The 16,212-nt window shown below is 39.1% G+C and overlaps 1 long non-coding RNA gene across 2 annotated transcripts in view; it reads right to left on the reverse strand.

Annotated features, from left to right (window-relative positions):
- LOC306651642 overlaps window positions 1-16,212 on the reverse strand; it is a 129,500-nt gene that overhangs the window by 26,383 nt on the left and 86,905 nt on the right. The window contains exon 7 of one of the 2 annotated variants that reach the window (XR_013761164.1): window positions 14,683-15,757. The exons of the other annotated variant lie outside the window; for it this stretch is intronic. This is a non-coding gene — a long non-coding RNA (uncharacterized lncRNA). Of the gene's footprint in view, window positions 1-14,682; window positions 15,758-16,212 lie in introns of those variants that run through there. 2 annotated transcript variants of the gene reach the window in all.

A 16,212-nucleotide genomic window follows, 5' to 3' on the forward strand; every position in this document is an offset into this window, starting at 1 on the left:
ATATTTGTACTTCTGTGTGTTATTTCACTTGGTACAATGAGTTCAAGCTTCATCTATGTTGAAGCATGTGTCATAATTTCTTTCTTTTTACAGGTGAATAATATTCCACCATACATATGTACCATATTTGTTTATTCACTCATCTGTTGATGGTGCTTGGTTTGTTTCTATCTTTTAACTATTGTGAACAGTGTTTCTATGAACATTGTCATAAAAATACCTGTTCAAGACCCTGTTTTTAATTCTTTTTTGAGTATACCCAGAAGTAGAATTGCAGAATCAGATAGTAACTATGTTTATATTTTCTTTAGTAAATGCCATACCGTTTTCCATGGTGGCTCTACCATTTCACACTTATGTCTCATATCACATTACATTTTACATTGCATTTACATTTTCACCATTGTAACTATTTCTTAAAATCTGTTGAGATTTTTTTATAAACTGGCATATGGTATATCCTGGAGAATGTCCCATCTGTGCTTAAGAAAAATGTGTATTCTGTTGTAGCTATATGGAATGATCTGTGTATTGACATCTCCAAGCTGTTATTATATAACTGTCTATTTTTCCCTTCAGTTTTGTCATTTTTTACTTCATATATTTCATGGTCTGTTATTAGTTATTATTATAATTAGTGTATATTATTATAATTAGTATCTTTCTCCTGTGTTCAACTTTTTACTAATGTATAATGTCTTTGTTTCTTATAAACTTTTTTCACTTGAAGTTAATTTTTTTCTGATATTAGTTAGATAGCCATGCTTTCATTTGATTACTATTTGCATAGAATTTCTTTTCCTACCCTTTCACTTTTAAATTTTCTGTGATTTTGGATTTAATGTGAACCTCTTGCAAATAATGTAAGGTTGGATATTGCTTTAAATCCATTCTCTCAGTCTCTGTGTTTTGAATGGAGAATTTAATCTATTTACACTTAAAGTAATTACTGAAAATAAAAGACCAACTTCTGCAATGTTGCTATTTCCCTCCAATATTCCTGGTAGCTTTTTTTCTCATTTCCTACCTCACTGGTTTCTCTTCAGTTTACTTGATTTTGCATTGTCAAATGTTTTCTTTCTCATTTCTCCTTTGTATATTCAATAACTACCTTCTATATCTATATTACGTGGGGGAGTACTGGGGATTAAACCCAGGAAAGCTTTACCACTGAACAATATCCCCAACTCTTTTTATGTTTTAGTTTGAGACAGTGCTTCACTAAGTTGCTGAGCCTGACCAGGAACTTGTGATCCTCCTGTCTCAGCCTCCCAAATCACTAGGATTACTACATTATTGGGAATTCTTTGCGTGTGAGTAATCACCCTTCTTTTACTGTTTTCAAGGTTTTTTTATGACATTGAGCATCTTAACATCATAACACTCTAACTTTATACCAGATTATCTTCAGTATCATAAAAAAAACCCTGCTGACAGCCCTTTTTCTGATCTTTTGCAATTATTGATGCTACAAAATTACATGTTTATCCTTTATGCATTTTGTGTCCAAAAATATATATACTGATAATTTTTATGTATTAGTTTATTAAAACATAAAAAAACCAATATGGAGTTACAAAATGAAGTTACAATAAAACAAGTTTTTGTCATTTCCCATGAGTTTATCTTTAGCAGATATCTTTATTTCTTCATATGCCTTCACATTACTCCTAGTGCCCTTCATTTCAACCTGAGAAGACTCCCTTTGGTGTCTACTGCAAGGAAGCAGTAGTCATAATGAACTCCCTTGTATTTTGAGTACCTGGAAATGCCCTTCCCTCCCTCTCATTTTGGAAGGACAGTTTTAACAGATAGAAGATTCAGTGTTTTTTTTTTTTACTTTCAGCATTTTGAATATATTAATACGCTCTTTTCTTCCCTCTATGGTTTTTAATGAGATACCTCCTAGTAAATATTATTGAGGATCCTTTGTATGTTACTGCGTACTCTCTCAAGATTCCCTTTGTCTTTCAACAGTTTGATTATGATGTGTCTCACTGTTGAACTTTTCAGTTTATCTTACTTAAAATCCATGGGACTCAATTTTATGTTTCATATTTTTGCTCAAATTCAAGAAATGTCACCCATTATTTATTATGTAAAGTTAGTCATTATTTAAATAATATCCCCCCATGTTGGTTCATTAGATAGTGTTCCTTAGGTTCTGTTCTTTTCCCTAGTGGTTTTTTTTTTTTTTTTAACTGTTCCTCAGGCTCAGAATTTTGAATATCGAAGTTCAATTGATTCTTCGACCTATTCAAATCTACTTTGAATCCCCTCTACTGAACTTTTCACTTCAGTTACTATATTTCTTTGATACCAGATTTTCTTTTTTGTTCCTTTTTCTGTTTTTATCTCTTTGTTGATATTCCCATTTTATTGCTGCATCAGTTTTACTTTATCCATATCTTCCTTATCTCTTTGAACATCCTTTTGATGAAAACCAATTTTTATATTTTTTTCTTTCATTGTCTATCCTTAAGACAGCTCTTTTAAAGTCTTTGTCCAGTACGTCTACTGTTTATATGTCCCAGAGATGTTTTCTAAACAGACTTGCCTGTTTCTTTTATGACTCACATTTTTTTACTTAAAAATTAACATTGGAATATTATAATGGGGAAACTTTGAAAATCAGATTCCCCTTCTTCCCCATGTTGTTTCAGTCAGTTTTTTTTTTTTTTTTTTTTTTTTTTGTTTTGTTTTGTTTTTTGCTGCTGTGACTAAAAGGACCCAACCAGAACAACTGTAGAGAAGGAAAGGTTTATTTAAGGGTCACGGTTTCAGAGGTCTTAGTCCGTAGAAAGCAGGCTCCATTCCTTGGGGCTCGAGGTGAAGCTGAACATCATGGTGGAAGAGTGGCAGATGGAAACAGCTCACACAGTGATCAGGTGAAGCTGAACATCATGGTGGAAGAGTGGCAGATGGAAACAGCTCACACAGTGATCAGGTGAAGCTGAACATCATGGTGGAAGAGTTGCAGATGGAAACAGCTCACGCAGTGATCAGGAGGCAGACAGAGAGTTCTCCACTTGCCAGGTACAAATATATACCCAGAGTTACTCCCCCAGTTTCCACCTCCTCCAGTCACCCCCTACCACTTTAGTTACCACTCAGTTAATCCCTATCAGGGGATTAATTCACAGATTGGGTTAAGACTCTCACAACCCTATCTTTCTTCTGAACCTTCTTGCAATGTCTCAAATGTGAGCTTTTGGGGGACACCTTACATCCAAACCATAACAACATGGTTTGCAATTTTGCTTTGTTTTTTTATTGTTTTCAGTTATTCTTGTGCCAGGAATTAGATTTATGTATAAACTGAATGTCCCTTCAGATCCTTTCTGGGCATACATGATTGCCATCTAAATTTCTACATCTACACAGTTGTTTTTAATGTTCTAGACCTTAAATGTCTAACTCTCAAAATAAGGGAAAAGGGACTTTTAAAAATGGACACTGGCCCTTCAAATCCCACGGAAAATGCTTTATCCAGAGCAAGTGGCCAAAACAGTGGTGGTGTTGCAAAAATGACTGCCACCTCCACTTATTAAAAGAAAACCCCTATTGCTACCCTGGTTCTTGTAAGCCACATGCAAGCATTGCCAGGAGCAACTGAATGGTTGCCATGGGCTGAGGCAGGAAGGGCGTATGCTGAAATGAAACTGATCAAAATTAGCTATGCTTTACCTTCCAGTTCTTCCCCTGGAAGTCGCAAGTCATTGAATAGACTTCAGAATTCAAATGCAGTTACATCAGGCAGATTCTGCCAGTGTTTTTGTTTTCTAGGTAGGGAGATGGATTCTTGTAACTTTCTTCTTTTTTCCTGATGTCACTTGATAGTATCTGTCAATGCACAGAAATTTTTAATTTGGTCGAAAACCATTTTTTCTATTTTATCTTTCATTACTTGTGCTTTGGATGCCCTCTTTTAGAAACCATGGCCACACCCAAGGGCATAAAAATGCCCCCCTGTTTTCTTCTAAGAGTTGTACAGATTTAGCTCTTTTTGTTAGGTCTTTGAATTTTTTTTTTTTTTTTTTTTTTTTTAGTTTAGTTTTGTACTTGGTGTTAGGTAAGGGTCCAACTTCACTCTCCTCTCATATGTTCACAGTTTAAGAATGCTATTTGTTGAAGACAGATTGAATGTTCTTAGCATTCTTTTCAATGTAAGAGTTTATTTCTGGGCTCTCAATTCTATTTCATTGGTCCATATGTCTATTCTTAGGTCAGTGCCACACTATTTTGATTACGATAGCTTTATATTAAGATTTGAAGTCATGACATGTGATTTCTCCCACTTTGTTTTTCTTTTTCAAGATTGTTTTCACTATTCTCGGTACCTTGAAATTCTCTATGAATTTTAGGATTTTTTAATTTCTGCAATATCACTGAATTTATAAATCACTTTGGGTGATATTGTCATCTTAACAATGCTATCTTCTGCTCCATGAACATAAAATGTCTTTCCATTTATTTAGATCTTCTTGAATTTCTTTCAGTAACATCTTTTTTTGTTGTTGTTTTCATCACCCCGAGAGAGAATGAGGTAGGGAAGAACAAACGGAAGGCAGAGATTTGTTTTCTGAAAGTAGAGCTCCAAAAAGGTAATATAACTAGTTCACTCATTCATTCATTCAATAAATATTTATGAAATACCTACTCTGTGCCAGGCAATACCAGAGATACAATAGAGAACAAAACAGATGATATTCTTCAATGAAGCATTCATGGAGGGCTGCTTATATGGGGGGCCCCATGCTAAGCCCTGAGGAAAGAGAAACACCTCAGGGTATACCCCCGCCCAAGAAGCGCAGTCAGTTAGGAGGCCAATCATAAAACCAGTGATAATGCTATCGTGACACATAAGTGCCTACCCTAGAGGCACAGAGGCCCAAGCTGTACTGTGTACATGTTGAGCTTGGGATGGGCAGGGTTCAGAGAAGGATTAACAGAAGTGCTATTTGTGCTGAGTGTGTATAAGTAGGATCTTGTCACAAAACAATGGGGAATGGTCATGGATGGGGAGCAGGTACATTCTCAAGAGAGGAGATAATACCTACATAGGAAATGAAGCACGAACTCACGGAGAGCAGGTGTGTATGTTGTCACAAGGGAAGTGTGGCTGGAATAAGTAGGCAAGACTGGTCAGACATTAAAGGGCCTCTTGCCACTCCGAGGCTTTAGAATACTACCCTGAAGGCAGTGGATGCCCACTAAGGGAAGATGAGCTTGTGACAGGTCCAGAGTTTTATTTTAGAAAGAGGATAAATTAGAAAAGCAATGTAGGAAATAGTTATGGGGGTCATAATCCAGGCAAGAGCAATGTAGGCCTGGTCTAGGCATGAGAAAGGGTGAAGGGCCCAGTCAGCAAGACAATAAGTGAGTGTTCATCTTTAGCAGATATTTCGAAGAGGAAAGAGAAGATGATGTCTCCCACCACCTAGAAATCTAAACACCATCACAGTGAACCTCAGAAAAGCAACCCAAGTGGTATTAAGTGGGGCATCACACAAGATTATTCTTGTATTTTCAGGTAACCCAAGTAGAGACCCACAGCATGTATGGGATATGAATACATGTGCACCACATATGCACATGTGGGATATGCATATGCAGTTGTTCTCAGCATCCATGGGGGATTGGTTCCAGGATCCCTCTTAAATTCCAACATCAAGTCCCTTATGTAAAATGGCACAGTATTTGCATATAATGTATGCACATCTTCCTGTATACTTTAAATCATCTCTAGATGACTTGTAATACCTAATAACAATGTGTTATGTAAATATTATTGTATCATTTTGTGAATGACAAGAAAAAAATTGTGCATGTGTTCAGTACAGATGTTATTTTTAAAAAATATTTTCAATCAATCCTGTTGATTGAATCCACAGATACAGACTCTGTGGCTACAGAAGGTTGGGTGTACTGAGTTTTTGCTGATCTCAGGAGTCTTGGAAAGCAACACCAGATTCTCGGTGCTCTGTTAGGTCAAAGGAGTCTCATGTATGGCTTCCCTTGTGATATCTTGCCCCTTCACTCGACCTCCTGTTGTGCCTTTAGGAGACCAGGACTGTTTTCTTCCCAGATTCCTGGGCTGTGCGGGGCTGACTGACAGGGAAACTTCAACAGTCATACACATGAAGCTGAAATTTAAGTTCCTTTTCAGCGCTTACCCAAGCTCCTCCAAAAGACTTGCCCTTGCACGCTCACTGTAGACAAGAGGCTGTTTGGTTTGGCTAACACACACATCAAAAAACAAAAATGCTGATGGAATAAAACATGCAACACCATTTGACAGGTTTAATACCAGAAGTTTTAAGGTCAGTATAAAACTGAGCTGGAGAGGATGAGAAGAAAGAAGGGAAAAAAATGGCATTCTTACAATTTTATGTAGGGGAGGGACCATATCTGGGTATTTCTATATGTATGATGCTCATATGACACAATAGGAGAGTTATTAGAAGAGAAAATGCCACATACAGAGAAATAAAATGCATCAGTATGTTTAATGGTGTGCTTGACATAAACATCTCAAAGCAACTTTTTTTCATGCAATCTGGGTAAAATTATGTTGATTTTTGAAATGTACTGTTTTTTCTTGGTTAGTCTATTTCTGCGTAATTCAAGAAAGTAATAACTTTTAGTAATCTGGAATATAAATGACATTGCTGCTTTGCCAAATTTTTTCTTCAGTGTTGGGGATCAAATTCAGGGCCTCATGCTTGGGAGCTGTATAGCCTCAGCCCACTGGCTAATATTTTTAAAGTGCACATGTTGCACTTCCCTATTTAATTGATACTGAGTTCAATTAAATAACTAATTAAATCAAATAACTATGAGTTATTAACAAGCAGAATTTTAAAAAGTAGGGAGGCGGAGCTGGTCTGAGGCTGTAGCTCAATAGTGGAGCTCTTGCATAGCATGTGCAAGACCCTGGGTTCAATTCCCAGCACTGAAACAAACAAAAAAAAACTTGTGAGAGATCCAGAAAACCAGCCCACTTTTGGAAAGGCCTATCAGAATTTATAAAAAATTTAGATTTATATGTTCTTTCTTTATTATTTTGATTCATTGTACACAAATAGGGTACAACTATCATTTCTCTGGTTGTACACAAAGTAGAGTCATACCATTTGCATATGACTCTAGGGTACATAAGATAGTGATGTTTGTCTCATTTATTATCTTTCCTTTCCCCCTCCCCTCATTTCCCTCTATACAATCCAGTCTTCCTCCATTCTCCCCTTACTTTTTCCCTCGTCCTGTTATGTATAATCACCCAATTATCAGAGAAATCATTCAGCCTTTGATTTTTTTGGGATTGGCTTATTTCACTTTGCATGATATCCTCCAACTCCAACCATTTACCTGCAAATGCCATAATTTTATTCTTCTTTATGGCTGAATAATATTCCATTGTGTGTGTGTGTATATTATATATATATATATATATTCTTTAGAGAAAGAGAATGGATTTATTGCCACTTCCAGTCAAAATATTATGAGAGAGCCTGGAGGAACCCTCTCAGGTGCTAGCAGGTGATTGTTACCTGGTCCCAGGACTGAGCTGAATGCATCTAAAAGCTACTTTATCTGGTGTTCTCAGTAGCTTGCTTATTAGGAGTTCATGGTATTTATACCACATGCCCACTTTTCACTGAGCTGCCTGCTTCTTGAAATTAAGATTTCTGAAATGTAATTAGTGGATGGGGAAAGCCCTCCCCAATATAGCCAGCAAAGGTAATAACTGCCAAATAATTTTTTTTAAAAAGCAAAGAAAAAAAAATCACATTAACTCTACATGAGTAAATAAAGTGCTTTTAAGTTCTCTGATGTTGATTTTGTCACAGGTCCTGTTTGTTCTTTCAATCTGCCTAGATTTTTCTTATAAAGGTTGCAACAATAAATAAACTTCTGTCCCACTTTTTTTCAAATCATAACCAAAAGCAAATTATGGGGTCTCTGAAGCAGTGAGAGCTTCTATTTTTGGAAGATAATCCAGAGGTATCTTTCTGGGAGAGAATACAAACTAAAAAAGAGAATTTCTTGCATCAGCCGATCAATTTAGTATGCCACTTCCAGCATTGTTTTAAATAGAATATGACAAAGTTCATAATTTTTATTTCAGTTATAAATTATGCATTATAATATAATGCATTATAAACTGGGTTACATATAAAATGTATTTTTGTGCATGACCCGTGATCAAAAATCCTTGAAAGATATTATTTAAAAAATATTACTTCTCCCCAGACTGGGATGTCTTTGGTCCTGTCAGTCCAGTGGGGTTTTTCACAGTGTGTTTCTGTGTAAATCACACCCAATAAAAGATTTATAGAGCACACCAAATATTTGCAGAATCACATCAAATAAAGGATTTACAGGGATTGGAGAAGGAGCTACAGAAGACTCCCTAGGGACAATGATATAGCTTTTGTGGTGCCACCTTTGCTAATAAAGATTTTAATCTAGAAAGCTCCAGAAAGCTGAAAGGAACAGGAATGTTGGATAGAACATGTCACACAAGTGAAACCCTGTTAGAACCTCTGAATCTGGCATACCACTGACATTCAGATTATCCATGCTGGCATGGCCAGTACCAAATGCACAGGAGACACTCCACTGGAAGTTTCTCATCTTAAGCTCCTGGTCACCATATCCTATCAGCTAGCTGCACTGGCCCCAAATTTCTCATCTTCTACCTGATCAAAGTGATCAAAGTCCCATCACTCTTAGACCTTGCAATGCTTCCTCCTGCTTCATGATATCTTTTCCCACCACCTCTCCTGTCTTCTTCCAAATTCCCCCCAGATTTCACACCTTCGTCATATCTTTCCTGAGTAGCCCAGCCTCACATCCATCCCTCCTTATCCAATTTCCCAATCATATATCTCATCTTTTCTACCTCCACATTCCCTAACAGTCACCATGTATGGGATTGTTTGTGTCCATACCCTTTTGGCTGTCTGCATGTTTGTGCCTCCTTCTGGGCTTGAACCATATATTAAAGAAACTTCCAGCCCCTACCAGAGCAAAGACCACATCTAGCATATTCTTGGTAAACCCTGAAGATTGCACAATACAGTGAATGCTCAGATGCAGCCTAACTACTCCAACTGTATAGCCCAGATAATAGGTTGATTGAAATCCTAGCTAAAGGGAATGAGCAAGCCATGAAAAATGGCATCCTCACTAAGCCAATTTTGAGCAGTTAGTGTCTACCTCACGGGCCTTTGGACTTACAATTCTTCACTGATGCAGTTTTTGACTCCAATCACAGAGCTGCTCTCATCGCATTGACAAGGAGTCTGAACTCAACTACTAGATGCTTCTTTGCTGGCCCGTTACCACCACCTATTGGATCCTGGAGGAAACAAAAATGAGCAATGTGTTTGAGGGTATGTTCTTCCATCTCATTCTAAGAGGTTTTTGGGGACTAGAAAAATGCTCAAGAAAAGCCATCCGGTAGACAATAGGATGCCTGGGAAATGATTTTGCATTTTGCATCTTGACTCTGTCTTCTCATCCTTCATCAAAGTTGGCTTAGGGACCTCAGACATGGCACCAGCATTTGTGCTAAAAACATAAGAACAGGGTTGACACCCTCCCCTACAAATCAAATGGTCATAGAGAAGTAAGCTACATTCTGAGAAAACCACCACTCTAGGCCCACCTTCCAACGCACCTCATTTCAACAAAATTTTTATCCATGACATAGCTGTTAGATCACCTGTCCTTGTCAGGGTTTAAAATACAACTCCTTGCCAAGCCAAAGTCTCATCTAGACTTTCCTATAATGTCTCCAGCCCACCCTTTCTGTTCACATTGCATCAGCATAAGGACACCACTGCATTAGAACCTCACATGATACACTAAACTATCCCCAGAAAACACAAGTGTTTCTCAAAGTACAAAGCAAACTGTTCCAATCCACCAAAAGCAGAGGACTTGCATGGAAATTTTCCACTCTGAGTTCAAGCCACTACCACTAACCACCTCCCCCCAAAGTCTGGTTAGAACAGTTTGCAGAGACACAAGCGAATACCGGTATTTCTCAGAAGACAAGGATCCTGTCACTGCTCCTAGAAGAACATAACCCAATTGTTTGTTGTTTTGAAAAACTTCAGAGTTGACCATTGGCCACAAGCAGTTAATTTTTAGTGAAAAATGATGGGTAAACTCTAGTCGTTTATCACTGTGCAACTAACTACTCCAAAAATGCTCTGATTTAAAGCAATTGGTTATTGAGTTAAAACACACTATTGAATGTAGACAACAATTTATTATGTCTCACCATTCTGAGGGTTGATCGGGGGATTTTCTACTCCACATTATGTCAGCTATAGTCACTCAGGTATTTAGCTGGGTAGGCCTGGAAGGCAGCCTCACTCTTTATGTGGTGTCTCATCCTCTAAGAACTTGTCTCATGGCTCCTGTCTCTCAGTATCACCTGAACTTCCTTACAACCTGGTAGCCCAGTTCCAGGAAGGCAAAAGCAGAAATTCCCAGATCTCCTAAAAGTTCTGCTTGGCATTGACACAGTGTCATTGCTAACTCATTCCACTGGTCAAAGCAAGTCACAGGCCAGTCGAGATTTAAGGGGGAGAGAGACAGACTCCACCAAGACAGACTCCATTAATGGAATATGAGCCTACATGGCAGGGAGGAATTATAGGTGCCATCTTTAAAGACTACCTGTCACACAGACCATCACAGAGAAGCTTCATTCCTCTTCCTTCTGTGCAAAGGACTGGGAGCAAGTTGCAAACCTCTTTGAGTTCAATGTCCTTATTTGTAGAATGGTGTAACATTTACTACTTGAGGGGGTAAGATTAAATAAGATAAATATAGCTTCAGTAGTCCTGCCTTATCTGTGGAGTGTGCAACCCAAGATTGTAGTGAATGCCTGAAACTGCAGATAGTACAGAACCCTGCATATAATGTATTTTCCCTATACGTCCTGCAGCTTTGCCACACAGCATCACATTTTTATGCCCTGGTGCCTCCTGTGCATCACTACTTTGCCCTTTAAAAGGATTACTGGAACACAGGCACTGTAATACCACAACAGTAGATCTGATAACTGAGATGGTCCAGTGACTGATGAATGGATACAGGGTGAATGCACTAAACAATGGAACAAGTCATGTCCCAGGTGAGTTGGAGCAGCACAGCTGAGATTTCATCATGCTAATTGGAATGGCACACAATTTAAAAGTTATAAATTGCTCATTCCTGGAATTTTCCTTGAAACGTTTTTGGACTGAGATTGACTGAAATCTTGGAAAGCAAACTGTAAATGAGGGCCACTGTAGTACAAGGTACATGATACATGCTTAAAACTCAACCAACATAGTAAATTCACATGAGATGTTGGATCCACAAAATTCACCTATAAGGATGAAATTTGAGAGAAAGTACCATTTTTGGAGACATGGATGGCTCAAGATTGGTTCCAAACAATACCCTGAAGTGAGTTGCTGGGAGATTTTTATGGAAAGTAAAGATGTAATTTTGTTTCTTATCCGAGTCTGCCAGTCCCTTGAATTGTACCTGCAGATTTCTTGAGGGCTCTGAGTAGATCTCAGGATATTAACTTCTGTTATTCTAAGTGTATGTATGATTGTCTGAAGCCATTCTCTTGGGAGTTCTGTGAATATTATCTCAATTTTTCTGCTAAGAAGACCAAAGCTGGAAAAGGTTAAGCCATGGGGCACAGCAGTGAGTGGACCCAGTTCTGGAACTTTTGTCCTTCTGGTCGACCCACATTAGCAAAAAGTTCTTGTGTCTAAGTGGACTCGTCCAGAGGAGCCAATGTCTCAAGCATGGTCTCCAGGAAGTGGAGGATGGAAAGGGGAGCTCATCGTTTTGATGCCAAGGATGCAATAAGGAATTCTGCAGGTCTCTCTCCTCCTTCCCACTTCCCCAACATTCCTTCTGAGATAGATAAAAACAGAGATATAGGCAAGCCCTTTAGTGGGGAAAACGTGGAGAATTCTGCTTGACAAGACCTACAGCTAAATTGTGCCACCTAGTGTGAGACCCTGAGACTTATGAGTTGGGGCCTGGTTCCTATGCCAGAGCTGCCCCCAGGAGAACTGCAGGGCCCGGGACACTTATGGATTAGAAGTAGTACCTCTTGCCTGGGCAGGGCACAAAGGTTTCTGGCTGCTGGGCCTTTGGAAATGAAGCATTAGGCTCAAGTCCTTCCTTCAAACTCCCCACAGCCTTTGAATACAGGAGGTGTAAAACTGCAGTCTCCTGGCCAAGCCTCGGTGCAGGAAATTGCTTTTTGCCTATTGGGATTCCACATGCCTTTTCACTTTGCTGGCCTCTGTCCCAGCAGCTGATGTGGTGAGCATCTGCCAGTCATGGGGCCCAACTTGCTGGCTCCCAGGCCTCATTTTGGTGATTCCTCATGGACGATGCCCTCAGTGAGTCTGCTGGTTTGGGAAGGCACACTGCAGAGATGAATGGGAATAAAGAGTTAACTCAAGCTGTAACAGAGATCTCTGAGTGCCCTGGCAGCTCAATTGAAGTGTCAAACAGACAATTCAGCTACCAGCCTTACTCAGCTTAGCTTAGCTCAAATCTGTTCCAGAGGTGGATTTTCCCATACCAGCTCAATTCCCCTATGCAATAAAGTCCCTGGTGTCAAAGCAAATTGAGAGCAGATTTCATTCAGTGTGAAGCCTTTAAAGGGGCTTTTAAAAGGTGATTTCTTTATTATTCTGAACCTACTCATGAGGAAACCATCAGACAAATCCAAATTGAGGGACATTCTGAAAACAGGCCTGGACTTTTCAAAATTGTCAGTGCATGGGGAAACAAGGCTGAAGAACTGTTCTAGAGTAGTGGAGGCTAAAGAGACAGGAAAAAAGATGGAATATGCAACCCTGACTTGAATCCTGAAACAAGGAAACAGAGAAACAACTACAAAGGACTGCTCTGGGACAACAGGAGGATTTGAATACAGACTATATATTAGATAATAGTGTCACACCATACTGAATTTTCTGATTTTGATGTAGGCGAATGTCCTTCATCTTAAGAGATGTATAGAACACTTACAAATGAAAGGTCATACGTGTGTGACTACAATCTTAAATGGGTTTCAACAAAAACAGATTGATGATGATGTGACATGATATGATATAATATGTTTTGGCAAAGAGAGACAAGTAGTGCTATGGTCTGACTGCCCCCCCCCCCAAATTTGGGGGTGTGGAAACTTAATCCATAATGCAACAGTGTTGAAAAGTGGGGACTTTAGCAGGTGACTATGCCATGAGGACTTTGCCTTCATGAATGGGTTAGTGTCATTATTGTGGAGCACATTTGTTATCACAAAAGTGGGTTTGTTATAAAAGTGAGTTCAGCACCACCCCCTCAGTCTCTGTCTCTCATTCCTGGTCTCCTTCCTTGCCTTCCACCATGGGATGATGTGGCAAGAAGCCCCTAGCCATGTGCAGCTCCTACATCATGAACTTCCCAACCTCCAGAACAATAAGCCAAATGAACATTTTGCTTATGAATTAGACAGTCTGTGGTATGATTTTATAGCATCACAAAATGGACTAAGAAAGATAGACACATAGATACATAGGGTGGATAGATAGGTTAGGATAGATGTGACAGATAGATAAATAGGATAGATGTGATAGATAAATGATAGATACAATTGATGCGATAGATGCGATAGATGTCATAGGATAGATGCGATAGATAAAGGATGGATGGATAGATAGATAAAAAGATAACAAAAAATGGAACAAAATGTTAACAACTGGCAAATCAAGGAAGGGTAAGTGGGTATTTATTGTACTATTTTGCAACTTTTCTAGTAAGTTTAAAATTTTTCAAACCAAAAAATATGGAGGGAAACTCTTTAAAAGGAGAAGGAGCAATTTTAGACTTCTATAAAATTGAGATAGTGGTTCTCTCTCAGGGAAGGTAAGTAAAGGGAAACAGAAGTAGGCACATCCTTAATTTTAACCATTCTGGCAAAATATGACTTCTAAAGTTTTCTATGCTTAATTTTAACATAATGCTTCATAAATTATGTAATGGTTAATTTGAATTATCACCTTGATTGGATTAAGAGATGCCGATGATTAAGAAGCTCCTGGGTGTGTCCATGAGGGTGTGTCTGGGAATGACTGGAATGTGGGATAGTGAACTGAAGTAGAAGAGCCCTCACTCCTAAGCGTGGGCAGCACTGCCCAATGGTATGGTGGCTTGGATGAAATAAAAGTTGGAAGAACAAGGAAGCAGATGTAGATGCAAGTTCAACTCTTCTTGAATGGGCTCTCGATTGCTGCTTCGATTGTCTGAGGATATCAGACTCTTGCTTCTTCACTCTTTCAAAACGGACTCTGCCAGTGATTCTACAGGTAGTTTTCAGAAGCCTTGGTCTTGGAGTAGGGTAGTATTGTTGATCCCTCTTGTTCTGGGGCTTCCGCCTCTTAGACTGTGTGCATCTACTGGTTCTTCCATCTCTCTAGCCTGAAGGTGGCCATTGTGGACTTTCCAGCTTCTGACTGTGTAAGCCAATCTAATAAATCCCCCCTGTTTTGGTTTTTTTTTTTTTTTTTTTTTTGAGATGCTGAGGATCGAACCCAGGGCCTTGTGCTTGTAAGGCAAGCACTCTACCAACTAAGCTGTCTCCCTAGTCCCATAAATCCCCTTTTAATAATCATACTTCCTGCTGATTCTGTTCCTCTAGAGAACCCTGACTAATACAAATTAAGAATAAAATCTATTACACATAGTCATCAGTTATTACATAGGAATACTTTACAAAAATACTGTGCAAAAATGTTTCTTTAGTTTTTAAATTATTTTAGTTATTAAATTCTTTATGTATTTGTTCTCAATAGAAAATGATGAAAGTCTTAGAAGGGGAGGTTCTGAAATTCTGTGCGTCTGTTATTGGCAGGGAAAGCACACCCTGGCAGGTAGAGGATAGAGGGCCCTGGTTTACAGCATGCAGAACTGTTTGGCTGTGGAATAGACCACAGAGTTGACTCTTGCTCTGAGAGATTTTCAAGAAAGGCTTCCTCGGTGATCAACTGCTGCCTGATTTTGATGATCAGTCCAATTGACCAGGAAGAAGGGATTTTGTTCTTATTTTTTTCCTCATAGCCATCCCTATCTTTAAAGCCACCCCAATGCTGAAAGTTGGTGAGAGGAAACAAGATAGTGTATGATATACACAAACAAGATAGTGTGTGATCTGAGAGAACCAGGTTCACATTTTGTCCCACCAGCTCACTGGTTTCCTTCAATGGTTACAAAGCATGACGATGTCTGACAAATGCAAAATTACATAATAATAGCCATATCAGGAGTGGAAGATGGAGTAATTCCTCTGTCTCAAATTCCCAATGCATCTCAAATTCATTTGTCTCCTTGCCTTAAACTTGAAGTTTTACAAATGGCCTGTACACCTCTGTACCCTCATCTTCTGTGTGTTAACTTTTCATCACTGTGACAAAATACCTGAGAAAAACAACTTTAAAAGGGGAAGAATGGGCTGGGAATCTAGCTTAGTTGGTAGAGTGCTTGCCTTGCAAGCACAAGGCCCTGGGTTCTAATCCCCAGCACCACAAAAAAAAAAAAAAGGGGGGGGGGGAGATTGATTCGGGCTGGCAGTTTGAGAGATTTCAGTCCATAGTCAGTTGACTCTATTGCTTTTAGGTCTGTTTTGAGACAGAAACATCATGGCAGGAGGATGTGGCTGGTATCATCATGGCTGTATAGAAGCAGAAGGAAAGGAAGTGGGTAATGGATAAGATATAGTTCCCAAGGGTGCACTCTCAGGGACTCACTCCCTCCACCCAGGTTCTGCTTCCTACAGTTTCCACTACCTCACAATAATCCATTCTGCTATGAATCCCTTGATGGTTTAATCCACTGATGAGGTCAGAGCCCTCAACATCCAATCACTTCTCCAAATACCTCCCTCTGAGCATTGCCCAAATCATAACATCATAACATTCTACATTTCTCTCTCTCTCTCTCTCTCTCTCTCTCTCTCTCTCTCTCTCTCTCTCTCTCTCTCTCTCTCTCTCACACACACACACACACACACACACACACACACACACACACACACACACACACACACACTTTTGCTCAAAATGTTACATTTGTCCTAGTTTTTCTGCTCTGATATACACAAACCTCATGATCCCAGTGGAGATTTTG

The sequence above is a fragment of the Sciurus vulgaris genome, assembly GCF_902686455.1.
Source record: "Sciurus vulgaris genome assembly, chromosome: 2".
Lineage (NCBI taxonomy): Eukaryota > Metazoa > Chordata > Mammalia > Rodentia > Sciuridae > Sciurus > Sciurus vulgaris.